Raw genomic sequence first — 15,190 nt, 5'->3', positions numbered from 1 at the left:
TAAACTATGGAAGACAACCTGATTAGGATACCTACATTCCATACAATATTTGCTTCAGCTGTTCAAAAAATATGCGCATGACATCAATAGAACGAGGTCTTGGTTACATCCTGTCAAATTGATACCAACCATATTTAAATAACACACAATAGTGTCAATCACGCTAAGCACCTGCTTTAAATTTTCTGTGGTAGATTTCTGATGATTTAAAATAGCGATCCCCGATGATGAAGGGACTAGCTACATCTGTTATAAATCCGGGGACGTGTTGTGTGTAGAAGTGGTGTTTAGGTGGATGTGCTTGAGCAGCATGTGAGCTTGAGATCGCTATTTTAAAAACTCCGCCTGTATACTTTTAGGCGCAGGCCACCGTACCTAACTATGTAGTTTGCACAGGTAGGGGCTCATCAGAAATCCAGTTATTGCTAACATTGATTATAAATAAGGTCATTAATGGATACCTACCACGTTTGCGACATTCAAGGCTTTGGTAAAACAGGTCGCGTTTCTAAAGCGCGTCAAAACGCTAACTTGACGACACGCAATGAAGCTAAAAGTCCTTAGTTTCTCCATGGGATGTTCGATTAACACCCTGTTACATTATACTATATATACTAACTACTAAGTATACTATGGTGAAACTAGGCATAACACTATTAATTCCAAAATCGCCAGCAATAAACGCAAGAAATGGATCGGCTTCGTGGCTGGTTTCCGCCCAGTCCACATCCCGCCCCCGCGCCGCCCGTCCCCGCCCTCACCCCCCGCCCGCCCTCTCAACGTGCTGTTGGTGGGCTTCGACTCCACATCTAAGAACGGGTTCATCAGGAGCATGCCAGAGACGTTCAGGAGTCTGCAGGAGGACTTAGGGGCCGTGGTCATGGATGGGTGAGTTTACAAGACATTGAAGTTACTCTTCTCCGTTGGGAAGTTTCATAGAAATCGTTTTTGACTACTTGTCAGTAAACCCATGATATTTATTCGACACATTTGGTTATTTAGAGGACCAATAGTAAGAAGAGAGAAGTATATAGGTATCTATATAAGTCATCTTAGGGCGCACGTGCGCCGACAGAACTAGGGGTCGAAGTGGTCGCCATGGCCGAAATCGGTCGGACCAATCATCATCATCATCAGTAAGAAGAGAGAAGAGACTTAAATCTTCTATCCCTTTCCCCAGCTACAACATCCTCGGCGACGGCACCCCGGCGACGCTGTTCCCACTGCTGACGGGGCGCACAGAACTGGAGAACCCCGACAGAAGGACGTCAGTTTCTGTGAAGGAATCTGTGGACGATCTGCCGTTCATATTCAAGCGGGTTAGGAGTCATGGGTGAGTTAGGGTGCCTGTCCACCAGTGCGGGGCGGGGTAGCGGAGCGGTGTGCGAGGCAAAAACCATCCAATTAACGAAGAGCAAATTCCATGAGCGGAGTTTTTATCTATTTATTTATATTTACATATTTAATTTATGCAATCTCATTGGTAAATTTCTCCGCTCCGCTCCCTCGCTCCGCACCGGTGGACAGGCAGCCTTAGTTTGGGCTTTGAGGTAGTAGTTGGTTTTGATGATGTATTCCACACTGTTGAGTGGAAAATACGACCATTTCGGACGCTGAACCTAGCCAAGGGCTTTATAACTAGCGCTACGTTCACTCTCATCCCACTTCTGACGAGACGCACAGAGCTGGAGAACCCTGACAGAAGGACGTCGGTCTCTGTCAAGGAGTCTGTAGACGATCTGCCGTTCATATTCAAGCGGGTTAGGAGTCATGGGTGAGTGTTGGGGCTATCAGGTAAGGCTATGGCTGCACAGGAGGCTTACTTAGCGCCTAGTGAGTCACCAAGCGAGTAGAACAGTAAAACAAACGTTCTAGAATCTTCGTGAACGGCCACACGCTAAGCGACTATCCAGGCGCTGAGCGCTCAATGCAGCCTGTCGTAAAGATTTGAGAACGTTTGTTTTTTACTTAGCTACTTGCTAAGTGAGTCGCTAAGCGCTAGGCGCTAAGGGCATAGCGCGGCGTCAAGCTTTTATATTACTTACTAGCTGTTCCCGCGAACTTCGCTTCGCCTTAAAAAGTTTTCCCGTGGGAATTCCAGGATAAAAAGTAGCCTATATTCCCAGGGTCTAGACCGTATGCATACCAATTTTCATTCAAATCCGTTCAGTAGTTTTGGCGTGAAAGAGTAACAGACAGACAGATCGACAGACAGACACAGTTACTTTCGCATTTATAATATTATTATAGTTAGGATAATTTCTCTCTCTCCAGCTACCGCACAGTGTACTTCGAGGACCACCCCAACATCGGCACCTTCAACTTCCGGTTCACGGGGTTCCGCCGGCAGCCCGCCGACCACTACTTGAGACACTTCTTCAAGCTCGCCAACGAGTTCAATAAGAAGGATTGGTGAGTTTTCGCTATTTATTGCACAATCAGGTGGACTTAATGCTAAAAGCATTTTCTACCTGTCAATCTGCAAGAGTACATGGAGCAAATTGTATTGCATTCTATACTTTTGGGGGGTAAGTATAATGTATTTATGTACCTGCCTTACTCGAATTAGTGCAAACTCCCTTTCTAAAAGGTAGGACAATTTCACACCACACTGGTACACTGTGTACAAACATCCATCTATACTTGACTTTCAAACTTTCACGTGTACTTATAATATGTATTATGCACTTAAGTATGTACGTATTACTATTTGCTTACATGTTTCAGGTATTGCATAGGAGACACCCCGTCATTTCTGCTGATGTTGGAAAAGACTGAAGAAGTAAGTTTAAGTATCTATTAATTTTTAAATGAGGGAAATTTTCATCATCATTCATCACGACCCATTACGTCCCCACTGCTGGGGCACGGGTCTCCTTCCAGTGAAGGAAGGGATAAGGCCTAGTCCACCACGCTGGCCAAGTGCGGGTTGGTGGACCCCAACACAAGCAAGCTTGTGCTGAGAGAGTTGTCGGGTAAGTGGGCAACCCTACTGTCAGATGTTTTTCAAGCCGCCCGAAGGCTTCTGACTAGGCTTAATGACATGAGGGAAATCACAGAGGGAAATTGTAACTATATGCTATGTTCTTATTTTGTTCAAACTTAGGCACTATAATCTACTTGCACGTAACTAAGTAACTACATAGTTAGATTTTAAGAATTCTTTAAATCTACAAGTTCCTATATTTCCATTTTGTAAATTTAAAAAGTTTAACTATGTATGTTGTATACTGCCCAACCCTGGGTAGGTATACAAATTAAACCTGCCAGCTTGCCGGTAATCATGATAATTAATTAGGGGAGCCTTGGACCTGCATACATAGCACGGAGCGCAATACGCGTACAACGCCTTATCCGTCACTCTCTCGAGACGGTGTGATGTCGGTAAGGATATCGGAAGGTTGCGTGTTCAATCACGTCGGGGTCACCAGTTTAGGGTATAAAGAGGTGGATGACTATGGGGTTGATGGTTAATGACGAATGCAGGGCATTCTTGAGGCCAAACTATTTACTGACTTTCTATACATGATAACCAAGTTACATTTCTTAAGTGTGTTATCTAAGTGGCGGGCGCGAGACGACTAGCGTCTGCGCATTGTTCGCTACTGGAAGTTACTAGAACGCTGACATTGCAAAACGTGACTATAACATGTGTCGCTACAAGCGCTTCGCTAAACTTTTGCCACGTCTTGTCTTGCACCCCGCTCTACGTATACTATTCTGTAGCTATGTCTGTTTACTGCTGAACCGATTTTAACCTCACCATCCTTCCCCCAGTTCATGAAACTCGACGGCCCCAAGTTCGCGTTCACATTCATAGCGGACATCACCCACGACCGCACCATGTTGTCAGTCGCTGACTCCGACACCGCGGCTTGGCTGCGTCGGCTGCGGGACGGAGGGCATCTAGAGGATACCCTGGTCGTCGTGCACGCTGATCATGGACCCAGGTGAGGGCACCACCATAGACTATTATAGTTACAGCGTATAGCTAGCGCGCTATTTCCGCTGCAAGGGCTTGTTACAGACGTAGATACACAGCACTAAATCGTGATTCGGGATAAATATGAAGCTGTGATTGGTCGATGGTGCACTAAACTCGTGTCACAAGACCTGGCTCTAACATCGCTCTATGCTCTCATATATGTACTTACGTACCACGTCACTTCCTTAGTTACTTCTGGTAGATTTAGCCCCGGCGGCATCAGGAGGGAATGATGTCTTTAGACAGACAGTGACTGAAAAATTATCTCCTATATTTTACCCATTCCAAAGCTAGCGTTGCCGGACTCTACCCACCTATCTCCTACACTCTTTCAGCAACAAAACCTTCCATCCACAGATACGTGAAACAATGCAGCACCCTAATAGGCAAGCTAAAAGAACGCCTGCTATTCATTGCCAACCTTCTGCCCGAGCGTTACAAGCGATCTCTTCCAGGCAACCTTCATCCTATTTCACCACGGTGATAAAGCCTAGTGCAGTGCAGACTTCAACTTTGGGAGGGCTATGTCTAATGCCTATGCCGTATAATCCTCCTTCCATATTATTATTAGAATACCTACCGTTGATTTCACCAACAAACCCTTCCATCCACAGATACGTGAAACAACGCAGCACTCTAATAGGCAAACTAGAAGAGCGTCTTCCATTCCTCGCCATAATTCTGCCCGAACGATTTAAGAGATCGCACCCGGAGGCACTCGCCAACCTCAGAGGAAACAAGCGAACGCTGACCACGCCCCATGATTTGTATCATACGTATCTGGAGATAATGGGGCTGAGGGAGTATCAGAATAGTTATAGGTGAGTGATCAGTCTAAAGATAAAATGCTCTTTAAGTATTGCACACAAGGAGCTCAGTCGGGTAAGCATAAGCACCCGCTTGTCCCATGCGTTCTAATCCTAGCGCTGATATTTAGGTACCAATGAGTGATTTTCTATTTTCTTAAGTACAAATTTATACTATCGCTCTTATGGTGCAGTGAAGGAAAACATCGTGTGGAAACCCGCAGTAGACCAGCGTGGTGGGAAATGGTTCAAGTTTAGGAAGGTAGTTTAAAGACCTTGGGGATATTCACAAAGGTTCCACTTGACTCGAGAGAGATCAAAACATAAATCTGAACATCTACATAATACATTAAACAAAAAATATATATTATAATACAAATACATACGGCAGCCTCATTGCTAAAATGATCTCTTCCAGGTAACCTTAGGTTGATTAGGAGATATTTGGTGATTAAAAGGGTTTAGTTACCATGATTTTCCACCAACTGGGCCGTGGTCTTCTTCATTGGAAGAAGACTTGTGCCCCAGCAGTGGGGACGTGATTTTAACTACTTTACTTGTTTTCAGGGTACCAGGGTCAAGCTTTCAAAGAGGAATGTCGTTGGTAGGGCCAGTAAGTATGTTTAGTCTATTTTTAACCCGCGACTTAAAAAAGATTGTTTGTGAGTGTCGTGACGACATAGGTGACAACAATCTTTGCTAAAACTTTGTCAAGATGATTATAAGACTGGTTTTATACCTAATACTATACTATGTATTTAAACTATTTGTCACTATGTCCTCCCACCAGATCCCCAAAAACCGCACCTGCGCAGACGCCGGCGTGGAGGCTCACTGGTGCGCGTGCGTCAAGTGGACGCGGGTGGCGGAACAGGACCCGCTTTACCGACGCAGCGCCGAGGCCCTGGTCCAGTATATTAATACTTTGACTGAGGAGATGAGGTAAATGTTAGCGGCAGGATTTACGAATGATGGTTAGATTACTAGAATGGTCTCCATGATGTATCTCAGCTATTGCAACACCTAGGCTTGGTACTCCAGTTCACTAGCACGAGCTAGGCTGGCTAAGTCCTGAGCAGAAAATCATAAGGGGATAATTATGAACTGTAGGTTACTTGTCTAAGGGTTCACTGGATAGAACCACATGTGCGCAGTCAGTCAACTAATGTGACTGTTCAATCCTTTTTCACCATGGTGACAAATCCCAGTCTTCCTCTAGTGTTGTCAGTGACATTCGAATAAATTCGCTAAGAAATTCGAATGAACAATCCTAAGTTCGTCTAGAAGTGGCTAAGATCTCTGATGACTCCAAAAGACTATCCCAATAGCTTACTCTTCTTATCAAGGATTAGCCAATCAGCTATCGCTGCACGGGTTCGGTATCGTAGATAAACGTGACTATATCGCGGTGGAATTAGTTTATAGATAGATGTAGATAACAGACCCGTGCCGCAGACGCAGATTGAGATTACCTTAGACACCCATCTATTCTCTCCAGATCCAACTGCGCCATCAGAACGCTATCCCACATCTCCTACGTGCAACAACAGGCTCCGAGCAAGCAGCTGCTGACATTTAGACAGAGTATTGACTACGACGGGTTTGTGCCCGACTTCACGGCGTACACGGGGGAGAAGAAACAGACCTTCAGTGTTAAGGTAAGACGGTAGAGAAAAGCTTGGGAATCTTTTGTTAAATGGAATAGGTATTTTTATAGAGAATCATTTAGTAAGGAGCAGATAACGAAATTAACATGTTTAAAAAAGGTGGGCAAGCACCATAGCAATGACATATAGAGTCGTCCACAGCGCAGCAGCCCTCCGAAACTATCATTTTCATAAGCTTCAGTGACCCCTCCATTAACATCTCCTGATGATAAAATGATACCTTTTTGACGCTCTGGACAGCAACCTTTGTTTGTTTCGTTTTTTTGCAATGTATCATTTTCTGTTTTTGTTGTTGTCAGTGTGCCAAATATTCTTCATTTCTTAATTGCTGATGATGATGATGATTATATTATTAATATTATGTTGTCAGATCGCAGTAGGCCCGGGCCACGGCGTGTACGAGGCGACGATGACATACTCGCTCACCGAGGACGCCTTCCAGCTCGACCACCGGACTATCTCTAGGAGTAATGCGTGAGTTTCATCATCATCAGCCTATAGCAGTCCACTGCTGGACGTAGGCCTCTCCCAAAGTACGCCACTGGATGCGATCTTTCCGCATCCAATCATTAACTGCCACCTTTCCCAAGTCGTCACTCTATCTAGCCGGATGGCATCCCGCTACGTTTGCCTAGTCGCGGTCTCCACTTCAGATGCGTAAGTAAATTACATTTGCCTTATCCTATTTAGGGTGAGGCCGCATTGTAGTGTTGAGTCGCGTCGCAAAGGAACGGTCAGTTATAAAAATGTTTGGCGGCGACGACGCAACGCACCTATAATAACCTAATAGCTACCTATCGGTATTACGGATGGAACAATTTTGATGAAGCTGACACCGGGCACAAACTCATGCATAAAACTAACTAGGGCTGATCTGATTAATGATGTAATATTGTGTCTTTTTTCAGCTATAACAATGAGCCAAGCTGTATAAGCGACACACATCCACACCTCAATATGTATTGTTACTGTATACAATAGTGTATCTGTATGAAATAATCAACTATATCATTATTTTAGGTATATAAGTATAAATACATGTAAGCTTATAGACTTTGTAGGGACTTATATAATAACTAAATCATTATTTTAATTTTCTCTTTATTATTCTTTAGTACACTTGACCCCTCTTTAATCAAAATATCCTTCCACCCTAAGGTTGTCTTTATCGCTTTAATCGCTTTAAGCGATAAGACCGCCACTTTTGTACATAGTTTATAGTATTTAAGTTATGTAATTTCCTTTTATGTGTGTGTGTACAAATAAAGAATATTCTATCTATCTATATGTATAAAATGGCTGCTTGTACAATGAATTTATTTCAAACCGACTGCAAAAAACAGATACTGCTACTAACAGTACCTACTTACCTATAGATGGGCGATAATTTTTAGAGGGTCAAGATTTTTTCAATAAAGCGGATTTCGCTTCAGTTCTTCGCAAGATTTTACTGCAGTTATATTCATTGAATTGCATTATAAATCAATGTGAATTATTACTGTTAATTTTATTTATCTATCCTCTTCTCGTGCATATAAATGTGAGTGGGACAACAATATACATACCTAGGTAAAGTAGAGAGATTCAAGTGCTTAATGTCATATGCTAAAAAGAGACGGAACTATACAGAGTGTATATTACACATGGAAGTAATAATACAACAGGAATGCGCACTGCACCGAAAAAACGAGCCGACAGAGATAGTCAGCACGGAGCCCTCCATCTCTTTCTATTTTTGGTGACCATAATTTTAGGTAATTCATGAGACATCACTTCTAATCTATCATGTCGCGAATAGGTGTCGATGGTCCCAAAGTCACCTATTATTCGAATAATTCGATTGCAATGTAGGTACGAATGTATTTTGGTGATATGACAATTGAGTAAACAAATGGGGTGAAGGTAAAATTTGTATAGATGTGTTGTTGCAGCGCAAACTGCAATGTAATATTGATATGTTTTTTTCCATATCAATTGAATTTTTATAAACATTTTCATAACTGTCTGTGCATAAATAACTGTTAATTGGTGTGTACAGTAAAATTATAAAGTCCTGAAAACGGAAGTGGATCCTAACTAATTGCTGTAGACCGTATTTAATCGATCTATTATATTTATTAAAAGATAAATCCGTTAAAAAGCCATTATCAATCGGTATTTAATTTTAAAAATTGATGTACAGGTAAGTAAATAACTGACAATGATAAAAAGTCTTAGCAAAATCGCACTCTTTATTGTCAGGACTTTATAGTTCGACTTTAACGATAACAAAACACTTGCGATGTATCGGGATTTATCATCGTGTTTAAAATGATGAAAATTTGTGGGAATTACTTGGAACCACCTTTGCTATGTTTCTTCATTGGAAGGAAAGCTGAAATTTGGGAAAATATAATTTTAAGTAAATAAAATTAAATTGGGTGTAGTGTTGGCAAGAAAGTGTCAAAACAGGTTAACATTAAACACAACCATGTACCTAAAACGTGTTTACTCTGTGGGTGTTCCGTTTATATAGTCTAGTTGATGAAAATCATAAGATTTTAGGCTTCCGCCGGTTTTAAGCTTGATAAATTATCTTATAATACTCATATCTATCACCAAAAAAATCAACAGCTCATAATTCTTTACCAACCTTATAAGATAACAGCCACAATAATACCTAATGATACTTAGGTATAAAATAAATCAAAAAGTTGAATGAAACAGGTCCTAATTAATGGAAAGTGATTCAAAAGTACGAATGAATGGTCACCCTAACCATAACGTCTCTCACAACAGTATAAACGTCATCCGTCATCTTGACAAATTTGGTCTTGTCGTAAAGTATTTAGAAAAACTACCAATATTTTTTATGAAATTATTATTCATTCAAATACTAAATATTTCATTAAAATTACATGTTTATAATGATTTATTATAAATTTGTTTTTGAAAATGATATGATATACAGTAGTCTATGAGTTAATTTAATAGACGCATTTTTCCTGAAATAAAAATGACATATTATGTATCTAGCCTATCTGAAACCTAGTTAAACATTGTGAGATATGGCGTTTCGACTTTCTCCGTGTTCGGCATCATAAGGGTCACAGTGACAGTTAAATAAAGTCCATTTTTCTCTCCACCTTTATTTGCAAGGTGCGGGTGCCTATATTAATAGAGTGAGTCGCCCGCGAGCCTCAGTTGTAATATCACCATGCAGAAATGACTAGGTTTCAGATAGGCTAGATACATAATATGTCATTTTTATTTCAGGAAAAATGCGTCTATTATGTAGTCTGAGCCTATCTGAAACCTAAACATTGTGAGATGTGTTTATTATCGCATGGTGGAGAGAAAACCAACTGTGACCCATAAGCTACTGATGAGGATATCAGTAGATAAATATTTGAATCTATAAATTTATAATGCATAGATTTCTAGGTAATAGATATACTAAAAAGAAAGGTATAAGTATACATAAGACTTAAGTACTTCCTTATTATTCCTGACTTGTCAGAAAGTTATGGAAGGTATGTACCTATACATATAGGTAGGTATTTATACATATGGATACACACAGTGCCTCTTCGAAAGCAATACTTATTAGTAATTATTGATCAAAATCTTGTTATTGGCAAGGCAATATTTTTAACATACACTAGCCGAATGGATGGAACCAGTGAAATACTTTGCAACAATATTTAAAAGCTGTAAAATGTAGAATATCGATCCAGGCCGCTGGGGCTCAGGTCAGCACATGCTGACTAGGGTATGTAATTCTGGACTGACCTCAGAAATGCAGCAGGCGACCCTGGAGCCTCGAGGACCTGCTCAGTCAGCCCTGTACGAGGACACGGCCTGCAACACCTGGCGCGGCATCTAGTCCTTGGAACGAGGAGCGGTGCTTGAAGGGAAGATAATTTTACTAAATATCTCAGCCTCATCAGCTCTGGAAAAGATTAGATGAAGGCTGTGACACTGGCGGATAATTAAGTATTCAGTTTTTCAAAACATGATGCAGGTTACTATATTCCATAGACTTAGTATATACTAGCGTATAGACGAACAAAGCGAGCGAGGGAGAAGAAAATCCCTTACGGAAATTTGGCAAGATAGAAAAGGATAGCGAATCCAATGAAACTGTGACTGGTTTTGAATGACAGAGCGTCACAATTCAGCACGCGGAAAATCAACACCTTAGTATTTTGGATTTTTTGCGTACATCGTGGTTTATTTTCAGTAAATCTAATTGTATTCAACAATGGTAACATCTTCTGCGAGTGATTGTGGCGTTAATCATAGAAATAATCCTGAAAATTGCACATTTCACAGATAAATACCAAAATCGTCATCACTGCTATGACGCGTATATTTTTGGTTAAAACTTGTCTTTTATCCTGTATTAAATAAAAAATAATGCCAATGCTGTTGTTTACTTTTATATTTTGTGTATGTGGAAGTCCATTTAGACGGCTGAATGGCGTAGTGGTTAGTGACCCTGACTACTGAGCCGAAGGTCCCGGGTTCGATTCCCGGCTGGGGCAGATATTTGTTTAATCACAGATATTTGTTCTCGGGTCTTGGGTGTTGATATTTATATTTAGTATCTATCTATCTATGTATTTGTGTAGATATATCAGCTGTCCGACACCCATAACACAGGTTCTGCCAAGCTTGGGGTCGGATGGCCGTGTGTGAGATGTCCCCACATATTATTATTATTATTATTATATTATTTGTTAATAATTTACAAGATTTTAGTGGATATATTTTTCATAAATTTATTTTACATGTACGCTAGGGATTGACTTAAATTAATCGATATCATTATCGATATTTTATCTTGAATGTTAGCTATAAGTAAGTATAAATAAGTCAGGGTACATCTTTTAACAAATACATAAACTAATTATTTTCTATAATTTGTCCAACAGATTCCCTCTATAGATAATATATTATAATAAGCCGAAAGTGGTTGAAATAAGTTGGACGCGTTGGTTGGAATCCAAAGAAGAACTCTACCATTTGCAGCAATTCGACTTAAGAATGAATGTAAACTTCATAATTTAGGAAACGAAACTGTAATGAACCAGTTAAATAAACAAATATGTGGGAACATCTCAGACAGGGCCATCCGAGGCAGAGCCTGTAATATGGGTCAGACAGCTGATAGGTACATCTAAGATTGTTCTGTTTAAAATAATAATGTCAACAAAATAAAGAGCGATGAAAAAAGTGTTTTTATTTGTATTTATGCATTTTTTACACTATGTCAAAATTATAATCTGGACAACAACAGTCTATGGAACAACTCTCCAAGGGTCGAACATCGAACTTCAATAACTTATCGATGGTCCTCCAAAGTAAAGAAAGGTACATCACTAGCTAATGCACACACTGAAAAATCAAAATTGGTCACGTTTTATCGAGCTGTCAGTTCGTCTATACGCTAGTATATACTAAGTCTATGCATTTTCTATGAAACGAACGCTTTGCCAACTAGATTGAGTCTAGTGAAAATTGAGACTGCAACAAGTTTTTATAAATCGGTGGGCCTTTCTGGCCCACCACCCCGCCAGAGGGGAACGTCTGCCTATTTCGTCTCCAGACCATTCATACCAATGACAAAGGAAAAAAGAGAGGACATGGCATATCCACGAAAAAAATGCGCTTACCTAAACTTTGGTTTCAATTAAAATGGCGGCGGTTTTCTTGAAAAATGTAAACAAACAAATTGTTTGACAGCTGAAGTACCTTGTGTTTGGATGTCAATAAACATGGCGACCGGTCGCAATGTTGTAATTTTAGGCAAAGACAAAACTAATGTTGTCCTTTTTTACGTACGATAACACTAATAAGTTAAAAAGAGACGACGATATATTTTTAAATACCGATTTTTATGCCAGGTCCTCTCTTTATTCTTTTGTCATTGATTCATACTCAATGGTGCTTGTCAATAAATTGTCACTGACAGTTACAATTGTCACTGACAGTGACAATTTATATATTATAATCACCCTGCCACGGGGTGACTTCGGTGGGTAACTCAGAATAAATACTATATTATGTTATTGCATCATAGATTATAAAAAGTTATGAGATCTCCGAATACTAATGGCTAATGGTTATATTCCGCTATTGATCGGCGAGCTTAGCACCAAAATCAAGAAAATATTCAAAGTTTCCATCCTCGCTTTTCACGCACACAAATCACAAACTGATGCCTTGATCTAGGAGCAGGGTCTACCCTGGTGCATTTCCATGACCACTTTTCACAAGTATCCCACCGGTTTCGGTGCTCAGCGGAATAGCACCATTAACCATTATTATTCTGAGATATCATCACTTCTTATTCTCAGTTACCCAACATAAAGTCACGCCATCTCATGGAAGTAATAATACAACAGGAATGCGCACTGCACCAAAAAAACGAGCCGACAGAGATAGTCAGCACGGAGCCCTCCATCTCTTTCTATTTTTGGTGACCATAATTTTAGGTAATTCATGAGACATCACGGAGTTGCATTTCTTTTTCTTTGCGAACTTTATTTTAGTGATTAATTAAGAAATACCTAAGTGATTTGTGAACATTTTCATAAGTGTCTGTGCATAAATAACTGTTAATTGGTGTGTACAGTAAAACTATAAAGTCCTGAAAACGGAAGTCGATCCTAACTAATTGCTGAAGACCGTATTCAATCAATCTATTATATTTATTAAAAGATAAATCCGTTAAAAAGCCATTATCAATCGGTATTTAATTTTTAAAATTGATGTACAGGTAAGTAAATAACTGACAATGATAAAAAGTCTTAGCAAAATCGCACTTTTTATTGTCAGGACTTTATAGTTTGACTGTAACGATAATAAAACACTTGCGATGAATCGGGATTTATCATCGGGTTTAAAATGATGAAAATTTGTGTGAATTACTTGGAAGCATCTTTGCTATGTTTCTTCATTGGAAGGAAAGCTGAAATTTGGGAAAATATAATTTTAAGTAAATAAAATTAAGTTGGGTGTAGTGTTGAGAAAGTGTCAGAACAGGTTAACATTAAACGCAACTATGTACCTAAAACGTGCTTACTCTGTGGGTGTTCCGTTTACATAGTCTAGTTGATGAAAACTACGATACTTAGGTATAAAATAAAACAAAAAGTTGAATGAAACAGGTCCTAATTAATGGAAAGTGATTCAAAATAGAATTTTAGAATTCAAGATACGAATGAATGGTCACCCCCATAACGTCTCTCACAACAGTATAAACGTCATCCGTCATCTTGACAAATTCGGTCTTGTCGTAAAGTATTTAGAAAAACTACCAATATTTTTTATGAAATTATTTTGGTGTTGTTATTTAAATACCTACAATATGCAAATCAAGCCCTTTCATTTGATACCCCACACGGCATAGTTGGAAAAATATTATTTTTTCGATCATCACATTATGTCCTCTAGAGGGCGCTATGTACATTTTAATGTAACATCACATAGCCTACAACCATTGCGTCATCATTACGCTTCTAACTATACCTCATTCATCAAAATCTATCAAGCCGTTTAGGCTACAGGATGGAACAAAAAAACAGACAAACATACATACATACATACATACTATCGAAAAACATTATCGTGAATAGATTACTTGAATAGATATGGGTGCGGGGAGGGATCTCGGGAACGGAATGATCACTCGTCGGAGCAGGAGGTGGCGAATGGTGCTCTAGCGGCGGTCTGGCGGCTATTTATAGGCGGGTCCCCCCGCGCCCCTTGTATTCTCCGGAGTCGTCTGTGTGGTGCCCCGCCTCGTCTCGCACACGCCGGGCGCTCTTGTGGCTGCGGTGTGAGGGTAGGTGTGTTGGACGGTTGGTTTGTAACGGCTCGTTACAAGACTTTTTCCCTTAAAAATGGAACAAATCTTGTTCGTTTCCCTACTGAGATTGGTCCGCTTCTGTAATTGTTTTGGCTATATCTTGGTCATACCTTAATCGATTTTAGATTGAAATATGTCATTTTAAAGCTTAGACATTGAATTTTTTGAATTGAATTTTGAATGTTGTGCCTGAAAAAATTTCAGCTAAAATTCTTTTTTAATTTAGCATTTTTGTTTTCACCTTTGGTAATATTTTCTTAATGTTTCACCTATTTTGAAGCACTGTGTCTAAATTAAGTTGGATATTGCGCATAAAATGGTTGTAATTACTTAGTTAAGGTGTCATTAATGCAAAATAATCAAAAAAATATTTAAAAAAACGTTAGTTTTTTAAATATTTTGCTTTTGAACATAAATTTTGGCAAAAACCTAAAAAAACTCAAAACTTAAATAACTCTGAAATGGTTGACTTTCGGATAATGCATTATGGGGTTCAATCGACTGGAAATGCCTTCGTCTATAACCCATTTAAAGGAATACATCGACTTACCAATCACCCTGTATATAGCAGGAGTACTCGAAACCCAAAAGCGAGCCGAGCAGGAGGTGTAGTAAAGAGGCCGTTTGCCTTCTACAAAATATAGCTATGTAATTATTGCTAATTAAAAACCTACCCTATATAACATTAATAATCAACAATATGTCTATGTATGTAACGTTAGGTATGTCTATCTTTTGTAAAGTTAAGAAAATGTTAAGTTAAAACTTTTTAAGTATAAGTAATCATAGAAAAAGAAGTGCGACTCCCTCCCCACAGACAAACCAATATGTACTTGGTTTTGTGGGATGTATTAGGTTAAGCTTATTTGTGAAATAA

General features: G+C 39.6%; 1 protein-coding gene across 1 annotated transcript in view; it reads left to right on the top strand.

Moving 5' to 3' along the window:
* LOC105390899 overlaps positions 1-15,190 on the top strand; it is a 54,612-nt gene that overhangs the window by 7,307 nt on the left and 32,115 nt on the right. The gene's annotated exons all lie outside the window — the stretch shown is intronic.

The sequence above is a fragment of the Plutella xylostella genome, chromosome 31 (assembly GCF_932276165.1).
Source record: "Plutella xylostella chromosome 31, ilPluXylo3.1, whole genome shotgun sequence".
NCBI lineage: Eukaryota > Metazoa > Arthropoda > Insecta > Lepidoptera > Plutellidae > Plutella > Plutella xylostella.
Note: the sequence above shows the minus strand (reverse complement) of the source record. Positions and strands in the feature narration are given on the sequence as shown.